General features: G+C 41.0%; 1 protein-coding gene across 4 annotated transcripts in view; it reads left to right on the plus strand.

Annotated features, from left to right (window-relative positions):
• tmem131 (transmembrane protein 131) overlaps window positions 1-15054 on the plus strand; it is a 182007-nt gene that overhangs the window by 23185 nt on the left and 143768 nt on the right. The window contains exon 1 of one of the 4 annotated variants that reach the window (XM_041198869.1): window positions 4745-4827. The exons of 2 other annotated variants lie outside the window; for them this stretch is intronic. The gene's annotated coding sequence lies outside the window, so the exon portion shown is untranslated. Of the gene's footprint in view, window positions 1-4744; window positions 4828-15054 lie in introns of those variants that run through there. One more of the 4 variants, XM_041198871.1, reaches the window with a different exon arrangement.

Below are 15054 nucleotides of genomic sequence, written 5' to 3' on the forward strand. Positions count from 1 at the left end.
GCGAGGGAAAAATTCGCTTGACCTCATCCATCTGCCTGCCACAGATGCATCTGTCCATGACAGTAAGGGTAGGAATGACCACTGCATAGTCCTTGTGGAAGTCTTGTCTTCACATTGAGGATACCCTCCATCGTATTGTGTGGCAGTACTGCCATGAAGTGGGATAGATTTTGAACAGATCTAGCAACTCCAGACTGGGCATTGGTGAGGTGCTGAGCACCATCAGCAACAGAGTTGTACTCGACCATCATCTGTAACCTCATGGCCTCACATATGTCCATGTCCTCATCTCTCTTCCCCCACCCCCCCCCCCCGCCTTTAGCACCAAGCCAGGGGATCAATGAAGAGTACAAGAGGACATGCCAACAGTAGCACCAGGCATACCTAAAGATGAGGTGTCAACCTGGTGAAGCTATAACACAGGGCCACTTGCATGCCAAACAGCATAAGCAGTAAGTGATTGCACAACCAACGGATCGGATCTAAGCTCTGCGGTACTGCCACATCCAGTCATGAATGGTAATGGACAATTAAACAACTCACTGGAGGAGGAAGCTCCACAAATATCTCCATCCCTCAATGATGGACGAGCCCAGCACATCAGTGCAAAAGGTAAGGCTGAAGCATTTTCAACAATCCTTTAGCAAAAGTGCCGAGTGAATGATCCATCTTAGCCTTCTCCAGAGGTCCCCAGCATCACAATTGCCAGTCTTCAGTTCACGCCACGTGATATCAAGAAATGGCTGAAGGCACTGGATAGTGCAAAGGCTATGGACCCCAACAAAATCCTGGTAATAGTACTGAAGACTTGTGCTGCAGAACTTGCTGCACCCCTAACCAGGCTGTTCCAGTACAGCTACAATTCTGGCATCTACCCTGCAATGTGGAAAATCGTCCAGGCATATCCTGTACTCCAAAGGTCAAATCCAACCTGGTCAATTACTGTCCCAGCCGGTCTATTCTGCATCATTAGTAAAGTGATAGCACTGTTGATGACCTGTTCCATCAGGTGGCATTTGCTTAGTAGCATCCTGCTCACTGAAGCTCAGTTCAGGTTCCACTAGGGCCTTGACCTCATTACAGCCATGGCTCAAACATGGACAAAATAGCTGAACTTGTGAAGTGAGTGAATGCCATTGACATCAAGGCAGCATTTGACCGATTGTGGCATCAAGGAGTCCTAGCAAGACTGGAGTCATTTGGAATCAGGGAAAACTTGCTGCTGGTTGGAATCATAGCTAGCACCAAAGGAAGATTGTTGTGGTTGTTGGAGGTCAGCCATCTCAGTTCTAGTGCATCACTGCAGGAGTTCCTCAGGGTAGCCTCCTAAGCACAGCCATATTCAGCTGCTTCATCAATGACCTTCCTTCCATCATAAGATCAGAAATGGGCATGTTCGCTGCTGATTGCATGATGTTCACCATTCGCAACTCTTCAGATACTGAAGCAATCCAGGTCCAAATGCATCAAGATCTGGACAGTATCCAGGCTTGGGCTGACAAGTGGCAAGTAACATTGCCTGGCACCTGTGTGGCATGAATGACCAAAATAGAATCTAATCATGGCCCCTTGACATTCAATGGCATTACCATCGCCGAATTCCCCACTATCAACATCCTGGGGATTACCATTGACCAGAAGCTAAACTGGACTAACTGCTGTGGCTACAAGAACAGGTCAGAGGCTGGTAATCCTGCAGTGAGTAATTTGCCACATGACGCGCGTGCGCATACGTGTACACGCACATGCATGATCTCCAAGGCGCAGGTCAGGAGTGTGACGGAATACTCTCCACTTGCCTGGATGAGTGCAGCTCCAACAACACTCCCAGAAGCTTGACACCATCCAGGACGCAGCAGTCTGCCTGATTGGCATCCCACACACATTCGCTCCCTCCATTATTGATGAACAGTGGCAGCAGTGTGTACCATCTACAAGATGCACTGCTGGAACTCGACCAAGGTACCTTGGTACCATCCAAACCCATGACTGCTACATCTAGAAGGACAAGGGCAGCAGACATGGTAACACCATCTGGAAGCCCTGCTCCAAGCCACTCACTATCCTGATTTGGAATTATATTGCTGTTCTTTTACTGTTGCTGGGTCAACATCTTGGAACTCCCTCCCTAACACCACAGTGGGTGTAGCTACACCACAGGGACTAAAGCTGTTCAAGGAGGCAGCTCGCCGCCACCTTGACAATTGAGGATGAGAAATAAATGCTGGCCTAGCCAGTGATGCCCACATCCCATGAACTTAAAAAAAAAAAGACCTGGGTGTTGCCAGCATACATGTGGAAGTTGACAGTTTTCTCATCTACATGCTGCCCCTCGGTGAGATCATCCAGAAACAGTTCAATGGTAGACCATTGGACACCAGTGGTAACTGGGAATTGGAAGAGCAGCCATTGATGGCAATTTTCTGGCTACAATTTGATAAGAATGGAACCAGGTCAGTGTAGTCCTACCCAGCTGGACAACGATAGTGATGCATTGGAGTATGGTTGATCAACTGGAAAAGGCTGCAAACACTTTGAGGCATGATGAATAGTTCACCTTTTAAGAGCTGTTTTTGTGCTGTGACAGGGTTGGAAACCTGGTTAGAGGGATTCAAGCATGGAGTTCTGGGAAAGATGGGCATTGGGTGGTGACAACATATTGAAGAAAAGGAGGTTGGGGATGGAGTGGCAGTTTGCAAGGATGGAGGAGAGGGGTGGTGATGGCAGACTTGAGGGAGAGATCTGTTAAGAGCCAGGTGAGGAAATTGAGTGGTCTGTAGTTTATTGGGAATATGGTTAAGACCATGGGCAAGATGAGGGAGAAACTTGAAGGCTAGCGATAAAGCTAATCGTAGAATGGAGTCATCAGACTGTGAAATGCTCTGTGCAGAAGTGATACAATTCCACCAGAATGATGTAGGCCTAAGGCAGTGTTTGGGGAGGGTGGGGTGGGAAGGAAACTTTGGAGCAAGTTTGACCTAGTGGTCTTGAGGAAGGGAAGGAAATGACAGGAAGGCAAATGGTCTCCATCATGAAGGCAAAGGCCATGAGCTCCTCGCACTTTCAGATACAGCAATTGACTGATTCAAAGGCCCTCCTGAATAAGGTTGGTTGAAATTTAATGACAGTCTTGCAATGGGACAATTTGTCAAGTTATTCTGAAGTTTCAGGAGTGAAATTTAGATTAATTATTCTGCCTTTGATTCCATCTTTAACCCAGCTCCTGAAGGTGGCAGGATAAAGTGATAACTTTTCTTAATAAAGAGGTGTGAACCTTGGTTTGATAAATAGAGGCACTTACAGCAACTTCACCCCTTATCCGACATTCCAAAATCCAGAAGGACCCAAAAAGCAGCTACATTTGAAGTTGGCAACACCCCTGCCCTGGAAACCACTGTACAATCCTCATAAGGCATGACTGTCCCATTATATCTTTTATTAACAAAGGGTCAATTTACTGGATTCTATTGATTCTCTCTCAGCCCAGTTCTTTTACTGTTTACTTTTTAAATTTAAAAGATTTTTATATTTTTTCTAAAGTGTTGGCAATGGAGGGGTACTTCAAGTACACTGCGTATCCAGGATGTATTGATGCTCTGCTTGTTGGATCCAGCCTTACTTATTTCATGTCAGAATCATGATGCAGAAGCCGACCTGGTCTGCCCCTCATTTCTCCGTCTCCGCCTCTGTCTCTGTCTCCTCCTCCATCGTGGTTGGGTCCAGTTCAGCTGAGAAATCAGCCTGTCTTAAGTTTTAATTAATTATCCTATCTCTCGCTCCTCTCTGGGGCTTCAAATAAGGCACTGCACTTTGGGAAAATTATCAGGGATGAGAGGCATCAGTTATGTGGAGAGACTAAGCAATACTGTGGCTTTTGAACAGAAAATTCTGGAAATACTCAGAGCTGGTAGCATCTGTGGAGAAATGTAGTCAGCTATGCTGTGGAAGCTAACGTTTCTGGTCAATGACCAGATTAGTGAAGGAGAGGTTTAATAGGTTCAAAATTATGAAGAATTTTGATGGCAACAATTTATTTATTCCATTGGCCCAGTAATCAGACCACCAATTTAAGGTAATTTTGTTTGAAAAAGATGGGAGATGAGATTTTTAGTGCAGCTAGTTATGATCTGGAATGCACTGAATGGTTGGTGGAAGCAGATTCAGTAGTAACTTTCAAAAAGAGAAATGGCTTTATGCTTGAAAAGGAAGAATTTTAAGGGCAATTGTGGGGAGTGGGTGCACAAAAACAGGAGGACTATCTGAATAGCGCTTTAAAAGAGCTGGCACAGGCATGATGGGCTGAATAGCTCCCTATATTGTAAGATTTTGTCTCTGGTTTGGTTCACACACAACATAGCTCCAGAGGCCGGTTAGAGGACACTTTTAATTGTAAAAACAGCAGTGTCAGCAAATATTAAATTGTCAGTGACCATATAGTTAACTATAGCCATGTGATGCATCACTATCTTTCTGCAACAGCCTTTTTTAAAAAAAAAAAATATTTGCAAGGCTAACCAAGTTCCCCCTGCCCATGTTAACAGCTATTCAGTATCTTGGATAGTGGCCATTCCTTCTATGTGAACGTGACCAATGGGTGGTGTTACCCCTACCTCACCGTGATAGGCAAGCTGTCATTTGATATTTAGAGATCAGAACTTTCCAGTAGTGTTTACAGCATGGTGCAGCAACTTTTCTTCACCCTCCCTGCCCCAGCTTGTCTGAGATCACCACCACCACCTGTGCTGAGTCAAATGGGCCAGTATAGCTGACTACATTTCTTCCTTTTTGGTGAAAAACATTTCTGGGATTATGATGGAATGTAAGAAGGTACTTTAAAGCCCCAGGATTTGATTATAACTTGTAGTACTGCTACTGAATAGCACAAATTAAACTTGTTGATAGGGGTATAATTGAAATATTGTGCAGCTCTCTTGTAATTCAAAGAACACCATAAGTATTTAGCTGGAAATTTTTGTGCTGACATGATCCAAACTGCACATGTTTTAAAGTTGCAAGAAGCATTAATTGTGGGTTGCAGGTACGTAAATAATGGCAGCATGCAGAATGACATGACTTTCAGTAGGCTATGTCTTTTGTGGTTGTTTGGAACAATATGCATTATTGTCTTGATGCAAATTAAATGTGGCTACAGAATATGCTTGTTGAGCACGCTCAGCTGATTGTGTCTAGACTTTATTAAAGTTTGAATGTTTTAGCAATGCATTAACTTTCTTGGTTGCTAACGATTTAATACTAGTTAATACTTTGCTACAAATGAAATTGTTTAAAAAATTTTTAGAGAGATACAAGTGAATAATGGCCATTTGGAAAGGGCGTGTTTTATATCTGAGCACAACTACCTTCAGGCAAGGGTAGCAGGAAAACAGATGCACGTGGTTTGTCAGCATTCCAAAGTATCTAGATGAACAGTTAATCAAATGATAAGCAAAGGACTTGATATGCTGAAATGGTAGTCAGTTTTCAAATTCTGAAGACATTTTAAGGGCAGATGAATGCTGAGGGTACCTCAGGTGAGGAAGCATCCTTGGAGAAGAAAAAATATGGCTAACCTTTCATACCTGTATGACCCTTCATAAGATTCCTTTTTTTTGTTTCCTCCGTGTTCTGTCTTTGACTCTTCCCTTTTTTATGTTTGACTTCACTATCTCCATCTCCTGGAGGTATACTGTCCACTGATATGTGCTACAAGCCCACAGGCTTCTATAGTTACCTCAATTATTTTGATTCTTCCCACTCTGCTTTGTGAAGGGACTCCATTCCCTTCTCCCAGTTTCTCCTTCCAATGCCATCTTCCAAACAACTTCTGAAATCTTGCCTTTGTTCATTAGCCGAATTCTACCATGTCCAGCCCATATCCCAGTTTTCCTTCCTTTATTCATCCCAAAATCAAGGTCATCTCCTTCTTCTAGCTTCTACATTCAATGGGTAATTCCACTGCCGTCTCCAACATCATACCATGATTAAACATATATCCTTCCCTCCTCTCTCCTTCCAGAATTTCCTGTGACATCTTGGTGTTCTCCTCCATCACCCCTAGCATATGCTCTCCTTACCCAGTACATTTCATGCAAGCTTAGGAGATATCATGCCTATATCTTTCACTCCTTCCATACCATTATCCGTTGCCTCCAGAACTCTTATAGGAGACAGTGATTTTCTTGCACTTCCTGTAACCTGGAATTGTATTTTTCACTCATGTTGCAGTCCATTTACATTGGGGAGGCCATCAGATTGTGTAGTTGCTTTGTGGTACACCACTCAGTCCAACAGTGTGACCCTAAGCTTTCTGGTCATCTGCCACTTTAACTCTCCGTCACACTCCTACTTTGATCTCTGTTTTTGGATGCCTATACTGTTCTATTGAAGCTGAAAACAAGCTTGGAAACAGAACCTCATCTGTTTGTTTTTACAGCCTTCTGGGCAATGTTAACCATGGTTTCAATTTTCTCTCAGATATTTGCTTGTAATGTAGGATAGGTGCACTGGAGTTTCCATGAATCAGTGAATGATTTGTAGCTAATGCAATCTTCACCATTTTACCAAATTTTCCATGCTCCCCCGACCACCTCTTCCGCTTCTGCTTCTATTTATTCTCTTGGTTTGTAGTTATCTTTAAATTGTCTAATTTCTCACATTATTGCCTTTGTTATCTTGCGCCCTTGTCATTTCTGCCATTTACTCTGCCTAGTCATAGATAACTATTTTCTCCCTGCTCTTTGTTCCTTGTTATAAGCTGCTCGTCTGTAATGACGTATTCCAGTTCTGGCCTGAAACATTGACCCAGATTTTGCAGCAGGAATCACAGCAAAACTGTCGGTGTTTGCTGCCGTTTACTCGACTGAAACTGATGGCAACTTTAGGAGCCTGCAGATGTGCAGAATAATGAAGATATCCAAAAGTTACTGTCAGGGATTCAAAGCTCCTTCAGTGTGTATGCTGTTAAGGTCTCCCTCCCAGATTTAATTGCCATCTTAGGAATTGCAATGATAACTTAAAAGGTTTTTACAATTAATCCCACTAAGTTGGACCTTGTTGAATGAGAGCTAACTGGGTTTTAACAGTGTCCTTGCATCATAATTACTGTTAAACACTTTCACTAGCCTTGAAAAGCTAATTCTATATTTGTGGCATGTCAAATTTCTCAACATTTTTATAATGTTTATCATTTTTGTTTACCATTTTAATTTCTGCCTTTTATTTTGCTTTAAGTTAAAAGTGAATCCATTCAGTGGTTTTAACTTCCTGTTTAGCCATGTGTAGGCTGCTTGCTGATATCATTTCTGGACTCCTGGAGATCCCCCTGGTGCCAGATTAAAATTGCCATTAGAAAAGGGGAAGTTTGCACCTCAGATGGGAAGTTTTCTTAGGTCAACAGGCAAAATCTAGGCCATGAAACAACCCTACCCTCCCCTCCATCAATTTTTGGTTGTCAGAGGTTATGTTCTCAATGTGTAACTAAAGCAGGTTACAAATATGTGATAACTTCTGTGAAGCAGTTCATCCTAGTCTAATTTGTAATTTTGATTCTGAGAAAAAGTTAGGATAACACACCTGGTCCTACTCTTGTTCAGTGTCCTAGGATTGCAGTAATGGAAATATTCCTGTGTATTTGCCTAGGTTAGTGAAAATAAGTAATGAAAATAGGATTGCCAGTTCAGTGTGAAATTTGCTTTGTTTTGCAAAATTTGATGAACTATTTTCAGTTTTATACTACACTGAAGTGTAGTTTAGTGGTTCTGCTGCATACTAGTTAATGCCTGTAAATGAATGGGAACTGATGTTACTGCTGCAGGGGTGGCATTTCTAATGCAAATGGGCAGTGTGTCGCTAGAGATGGTTTGGGCACCTAGCCAAGCTGTAATCAGGAATTCAGTCTGTGGGGAATTGTGGAGCTGGAATGAACTTGGTGAGAGGTGTTGGCAGCATCAGCATGATGATGGCTGCACCATTGAACAGTTGAATTCACAGCATCCCCTTTTAGGAGCACTTAAGGGAAGGGAGGTTGTATAAAAATCACATGTTCGCCTACCCCAAGCAGATTGGGTACAACTGTGTAATTAGTTTTATTTCCCCATGAATTACTGCATTATTGGATCTGTGCCACTATTAAAGCCTCTCCATATTAATTTAAGAGTGCAGGACTATTATGCTTAGAAATTAGGATTGCTTGATCCAGGGACCCTTGATTTCAATGCCAAACCGTATAATTGGGAGGAAGGAATAAAACCAAATCCTTTTAATATGTACTCTGGTTGCAAATCTGAAGTACATAAGAGGTTGGGTCTTGGTATCAAGTGCAAGCTTGCCTCTTTGTTTAAGGCGAATAGCACCATTCAATCAAGTTGGAAATATTTCAGTAGTACCACATGTCCTTAAACATTTCATAATTATTGTGAGAAAATGAGGTGATGATGAACTAAATCTTATATTGGGAAGCTTACAATGATTTGATTCAAGCTGATATATTTATGTGGCTTCCCTTTAAATTGGTTTCAATCTTGAGAGTGGGATGTGCACCAAAGTATTTTAATTAAAAGCTGTTATGTTTCAAATTATTTTACTAAAATTTAAAATACTCCATACCATGAAATGAGCAGTATTGGTGCAATAAAATTGTATATTTTTTTGCAATCTTGCTGATTTACAGTGGTGTACTAATCTGAATCTAGATCACAAAAGAATGACTTAATGTATTTCTCATAAAAGATGAGAGAACTTTGAAGAAAGATGGAGTTATCCATTAGTATGGGCTCCAGTTAAATTTGGCTGGGATCAGTGTCTTGACATTATATAACTAGGGTTGTGGATAGAGCTTTAGTTGAAAAGGGGTGGGGTTCAGGTGAAGGGAATGGTCTAGCAATTTGGGTACAGACAAGGAAGTTACAGAGCTTAACAAAATGGCGCATCAGCAAATAAGGTACATGCGAACAAAACTAAAGGCTTTGCCTATACAAAGCATCTGCAGTAAGATGGATGAACTAGTGATACATAGGTAAATGGTTTAGATCTAATCACTATTACAGAGACATGACTATAAGATAACCAAAGTTGGAAAGTAAATATTCCAGAGTATGCCACAGTTTGAAAAGACAGCCCGAATGGAAAAGGAATAGTATTATCCCTAGTAATAGATGCTGTAAGAACAGCAGTGAGAGGTTCTTGTCTATCCGTATGGGTAGAGATGAGGAATAACAGGGTCAGGAAATTCTGGTGGGAGGTGGTGGCAGCCATTCAGTCCCTTGAGCCTGCTCTGTCATTCGATAAGATCATGGACAATCTGATTGTATCCTGATCTTCTCTTTCCTCTATGCCCCCCACCCATAACCCTTGGACTCCCCTGTTGATCAAAAATCTATCTAACTCAACCTTGAATATGTCCTGTGACCCGGCCTCTACTCTCTGGGGAAGAGAATTCCACAGAATAATGCCCCTCTTCATCTCAGCATTAAATTTGAGACCCCTAATTCTTTAAACTGTGTCCCTAGTTTTAGGCTCCCCCTCATCCTCCCAGCATGCACCCTGTCAAGTCTCTATTAAGGAGACCAAAACTGTAGACCATGTTCCAGATATGATCTCACCTAAGGACTTGGACAACTGTAACCACGCTTACTTAATTTTATATTCTACTCCCCTTCCCATAAATGCCAACAGTCTATTTGCCTTCCAAATCATTTGCTGTACCTGTTTACTAACCTTTTGTGATTCATGTACCTGGACATTCGGATCTCTCTGTACCGCAGAGTTCTGCAGCCCCTCTCCATTTAAATAATATGCTGTGTTTCTATTCTTGCTGCCGAAGTGGGCGAGTTCACATTTTTCCACGTTATACTTCATCTGCTAAATCTTTGCCCACTCACTTAACCTGTCTAAATCCTTCTGCAGACTTTGTCCTCTTGACAACTTATTTTCTTATCCATCTTTGTCATCAGCAAATTTAGCTACCATATGTTTGGACCCTTCATCCAAGTCATTAATAAAAATTGTAAGTAACTGAGGCCCTAGCACAGATCCCTGTGGCACTCCATTAGTTACAGCTCACCAACCTTAAAATAACCCATTTATCCCTACTCTCTGCTTCTTGTTAGCTAAACAATCCTCTGTTCATGCTATTAAGAATCTTACTACCCTAATGAGCTCTTATTTTTTCTTGTAACCTTTGAAGCACCTTTTATCAAATGCTTTTTGGAAATCCAAGCACACCACATCTACAGGCTCCTCTTTATCCACCTTACTTGTTACTTACTCAGCGAACTCTAATAAATTAGTCAAACACACTTTCTCTACTCAAAAAAAATCATGTTGACTCTGCCTGATTGTATTCTGATTTAAATGTCATGTGCTTACCTCCTTAATAATGGATTGTAGCATTTGTCCTATGACAGATGTTAGGCTGAGTAGTTTCTTGGCCACCTAACAGTAATTCCATCACTGGACAAAACATTGAGCAAGAAATAATTGCCTTTGTTACAAACTCCAGTGTAAAGTCTGTTGAAGACTTTGATCCAGCCTGTATGAAGATTAATAAAAGTAGCAAAAATTGTCTGGAAGAGGAGTTTGTAGAATTGTTTTCATGACAGTTTCCTGGAACAATATGTTGTGGAACTGACTAGGGACAAAGTTATTTTAGACGTAGTATTGTGCAATGGGACAGGGTTAATTACTGTTGTAATCTCATAGTAAAAGATCAACTGGCGAAAAAAGTAATCATGATGCAGTTGAAGTTTGCAAGTTTGACGGTGACATACTCCAGTCCCAAACAAACTTAAACTTATAACTATGTAACTTGCTTTGTTTAAGGGGAGAGCTGGTTAATGTTCAAAATAGACTAAAATGCATGGCTAAATAAAATGAGAGACGTTCAACAATATATTCCATTGAAAATCATAAACACAAGTGAGAAAAATATCCTTGACTTACTAAGGAAGTTGAGGATAACAGATTAAAAGAAGAGGCTTCTAATGTTGCAAAGAACATTAGTAAGCCAGAGGATTGGGACTAAAAAGAGAGGAACTTCAGGAAATTAATATCAGCAAAGGGAAAAAAGTACTAGAGACAATCCAGGGTCTAAAATCAACAAATCCCCAGGACCCTGATGGGCTACATCCCAGAGATAGTGGACGTGCTGATTATGATTTTCTACAGTTCCCTAGATTCTCGCGCAGGCCCAGCAGACTTGGAGACGTGACTCCACCATTCAAGAAAGGAGGGAGAGAGAAAACTGGGAAATACAGGCCAGTTAGCCTGACATCAGTCATCAGGCAAATTCTGGAATCTGTTATTGAGGAAATCTTAATGTGCTTAGAAAATCATAATGAGATGTTGACCGTGCCTAATCATTTATGAAGGGGAAATTCTGTTTGACAAATTTAGTTTTTTTTTGAGGATGTAACTAGTGGGGTGGATAAAGGGGAACCAGTAGGTGCCATTTCCAAAAGGCATTCGATTAGGTGCCACACAAGGTTAATGGGCACGATGGGGGTAATATATTAGTGTGGCTAGAGGATTGGTTAATAGACAACAAGCTGAAAGTAAATAGGGCATGATCAAGTTGGCAGACTGCGATTAGTTGAGTGCCACAAGACAAAGTGTCAGGGTCTCCACTATTTACAACCAAAATGACTTGAATACATTGCTCTTGATCTCCATTTAAGTTTGCTGATGATACAAGGCTAGGCGGGAATGCAAACTGAGGAAGACACTAAGGTTGCAAAGAAATATAGATGGGTTAAATGAACGGCAACAAGGTGACAGATTAAGTATTATGTGGGTAAGTATGAGCTTTTTCACTTTGGTAGTAAAAATACAAAAGCAGAATATTTTTAAAAGGTGTGAAGCTTGATCAAAAACCAGTGTGTACAATTTTTAAGGTCATTGGTCTTTTGCCAATGAGATAAGTGGTTAGGATCTGGAATGCACAGCCTGAGAATGTTGTGGCTTTCAAAAGAGAATTGGACATTTTATCTGAAGAGGAGAAAATTTGCAGGGCCATGGGGGAAAAGGTTGGGACAATGTAACTAGGGTCTTGCAGTGAGCTGATGCAGGCACGACAGGCCAAATGGTTAAAGCAAAGAAGGTAACCATTCTGATTCTATGATTTGATGGACTTTGGAGGGACTTTGCACTCAAACAGGGAATGCGACGTTAGCATGCAGGGACAGTGTGACAGTTGTGCAGGATTTTGGTGAGACCAAATCTGGAATCTTGGTGATGGTGCACTAGATTGGTACCTGTGATGAGAGGGTTGTCCAATGATAGGCTTAGTAAATTGGACTTATAACCCTGGAGTTCAGAAGAATGAGAGGTGATCTTATTGAAACATACAAGACTCTGAAGGGGCTTTACAGAGTAGACTGTTTCTTTTCCCCTACCTGAGGAATCTAGAACACGGGCACTGTCTCAGAATAAGGGGCTGATCATTTTGAACTGAAATGAGAAATCTTTTTACTCAAAGGGATGAGAATCTTTGGAATTCTGTACCTCAGAGTTGTGGATGTGCCCTCATTTGAATATATTCAGGGCTGATAGATTTTTGGTGGTATGGGGAAGCGGTGGGAAAGTGAAATTAAAGCCAGAGATCAGCCATGATCATATTGAATGACAGAGTAGGCTCGTGACAGTATAGGTTATTCCTATTCCTATTTTCTTGTATTAAATTACCTAGATAGTTATGTTTTAAATGTATCCGCTGCAGTTTTTTGTCTATTTTTAGATGTTTAATATGAAATTAATGGTGGCAAGGTTGGTATCATTTCCAGTTCAGCTAGTTTGATTTATATCTTGTGGGTACCCCAGTCACCAGCTTTGATTGCCATCATTTAAATGAAGCACGAAGTATTTTTTTGACTTGATAAATATTGATTGTTATACTTGGCAGGCTTTGATTAGCAAATTTATTATTTTTGTAAATTTGCAGATCTAATGTGTTTGTGTGCAGAGAAACACATTTCAGTACAGTAAATTTGGCAGTGTTGAGATCTAATATTGCTGAAAGAATTTTCCTTTTCTCATTTTTATCCCTTAAATGTTCTCCTGAAGGCAGCAAGCTCTGGCTTGGGATTGATCCCATGAGTGCCTGTCACTTTCTGTTGCACTTTACAAGTGTTTCATTACTTGTCTTGAGTCTTGACAACAAATGTCTTGTCTGTGGAAAATCATTTATAATGCACCCAATCCCATTCTAAACTGGGATGTACATGTGTACTGCGAATTGATAAATGGCACTCGTGCAGAAACTGTGCCTAATTTTCTATTCTCTGTGATCCTAAGGCTAATTCCTATTTCATCTTGGCCCACCAAGCATAGCCTGGTGATTAAACCTGAATCTTTTCCTGTTTGTGATCCAGTCACTTACTGTACAATGAAAACAAAAAATGCTGAAAAAAACTCAGGTCTGGTAGCATCTGTGGAGAAAGGAACATCAGTAACATTTTGAGTCCATACGACTCTTATTCAGAGCTGAAGAAGTGTTATATGGACTCAAAACATTAACTCTGTTTCTCTTTCCACCGATGATGCCGGACCTGAGTTTTTCCATCATTTTCTGTTTTTATTTCAGATTTCCTGCATCTGCAGTATTTTGCTTTTTTCCACTTACTGTGCAATTTGGGTGATGTCATTTCAGCTGGTTAAGGAGGACATATTCTAATTTGTGTAAGGGAACAGTTAAGAGACTGGCAAGGAGAGTTTTGGGAAGACCTCTCTGGAAGTAGGAAGGTTGGTAACTAATCCATAAGTGAATAGAGGCCATCTTATTGTTGAACAAAATGGATGGGGTTCTATGTTAACCACACAAGTATAGTACTACTTGAGTGAAAGACTGAGGAAATGTGACTGTGGCATGCTTTGGTAGTTTTCCATAGGAGGAAAATGAGGTGGGGGAAGGCTTGGCTAGAATGCAATTTTTGTGATTTGAGGTTTATGTAGGATTCATTACTGTAGCAGTATCTTAAGGTCCCTTTTTTATGTTGTTACTGAGGTGATTCCTTTGTTACCCAGAGCAACCATTTCACATTACACCAAGATGTTTGATCTGGTCAAATTTGACTAAAAAGAATAAAAATGAGTGCAGTTTACGCACAACATTTAAGCTGGCAAATAAGGGTTCTGTCTACACCTGTTTGTGGTTTTCCTACAAAAGTTGCCACTGAACCCACACCTCCACAGCTTTTTGGCTAATTGTGCACTTGAAATACATTTATCGCAGGTTTTACAGTTCTTGCCAGATAACGTGGATTAAATTCTGCAATATAAGCAGGGTTGCAGAGTTGCACTTAGCATAAACGTGGCTTTCTCTTCTGTTCTTGAGCTTTGGAACTGCATGATGTAGTATCTAATTTTGACAGAGGACATTGTAAACTCCATAGTGTGGTATGTTTTGTGAACTTTTAAGTTTGTGGCATCCATTTCTTCAGACTTCCTGTCATTTTCCACATTCGTGACTGGAATGAAGAGTTGATGTACATTCGGTAATGGGTGAGCTAGGTAGTTTACTAAAAAAAATTACATTTTGTACAGTGTCCTCAATGTAAAAATAGCCCAAGACAGTGTTGTGAGGAGGAAATCTAAATTAAGATCTGGCCACTGAACTTTTTTTGGATGGAGGTGTTTAGGAAGGGAATTTCAGTAGGGATGACATAGCTGAAGGCTGTACAACAAATAATGGGGAGAGGAGGATGTACCAAAGTCCCAAAGGATGCCTTAGTGGATACAAGGCTAGAGAATGTTGCAAATGCAGTAGGGTGGGGCAAGTTTGTGACTATGGAGATGTGCAGATGAGAATTTTAGATTCATTGTTTTAAGTGAGGAAAAGAGTACTTTAGAGGTGATAGGAAGAGAAGCCATTGCCAGTGCTGTTCTGCCTATGATTGGCTAAGTAAAGGTGTCGCCAGGAATGGATAGTCCCCCTGATCTGGAACAGAAGCTGCAGGCTGGGGTTTATAATGTCAAAGGCTACAGAGAGAACAAGGATGGAAAATATGCCGCCCAAGTATTTAAAACATTTTGGTGCATAACTAGAGTCCTGGTTTGACTACA

Source organism: Carcharodon carcharias, chromosome 11 (assembly GCF_017639515.1).
Source record: "Carcharodon carcharias isolate sCarCar2 chromosome 11, sCarCar2.pri, whole genome shotgun sequence".
Lineage (NCBI taxonomy): Eukaryota > Metazoa > Chordata > Chondrichthyes > Lamniformes > Lamnidae > Carcharodon > Carcharodon carcharias.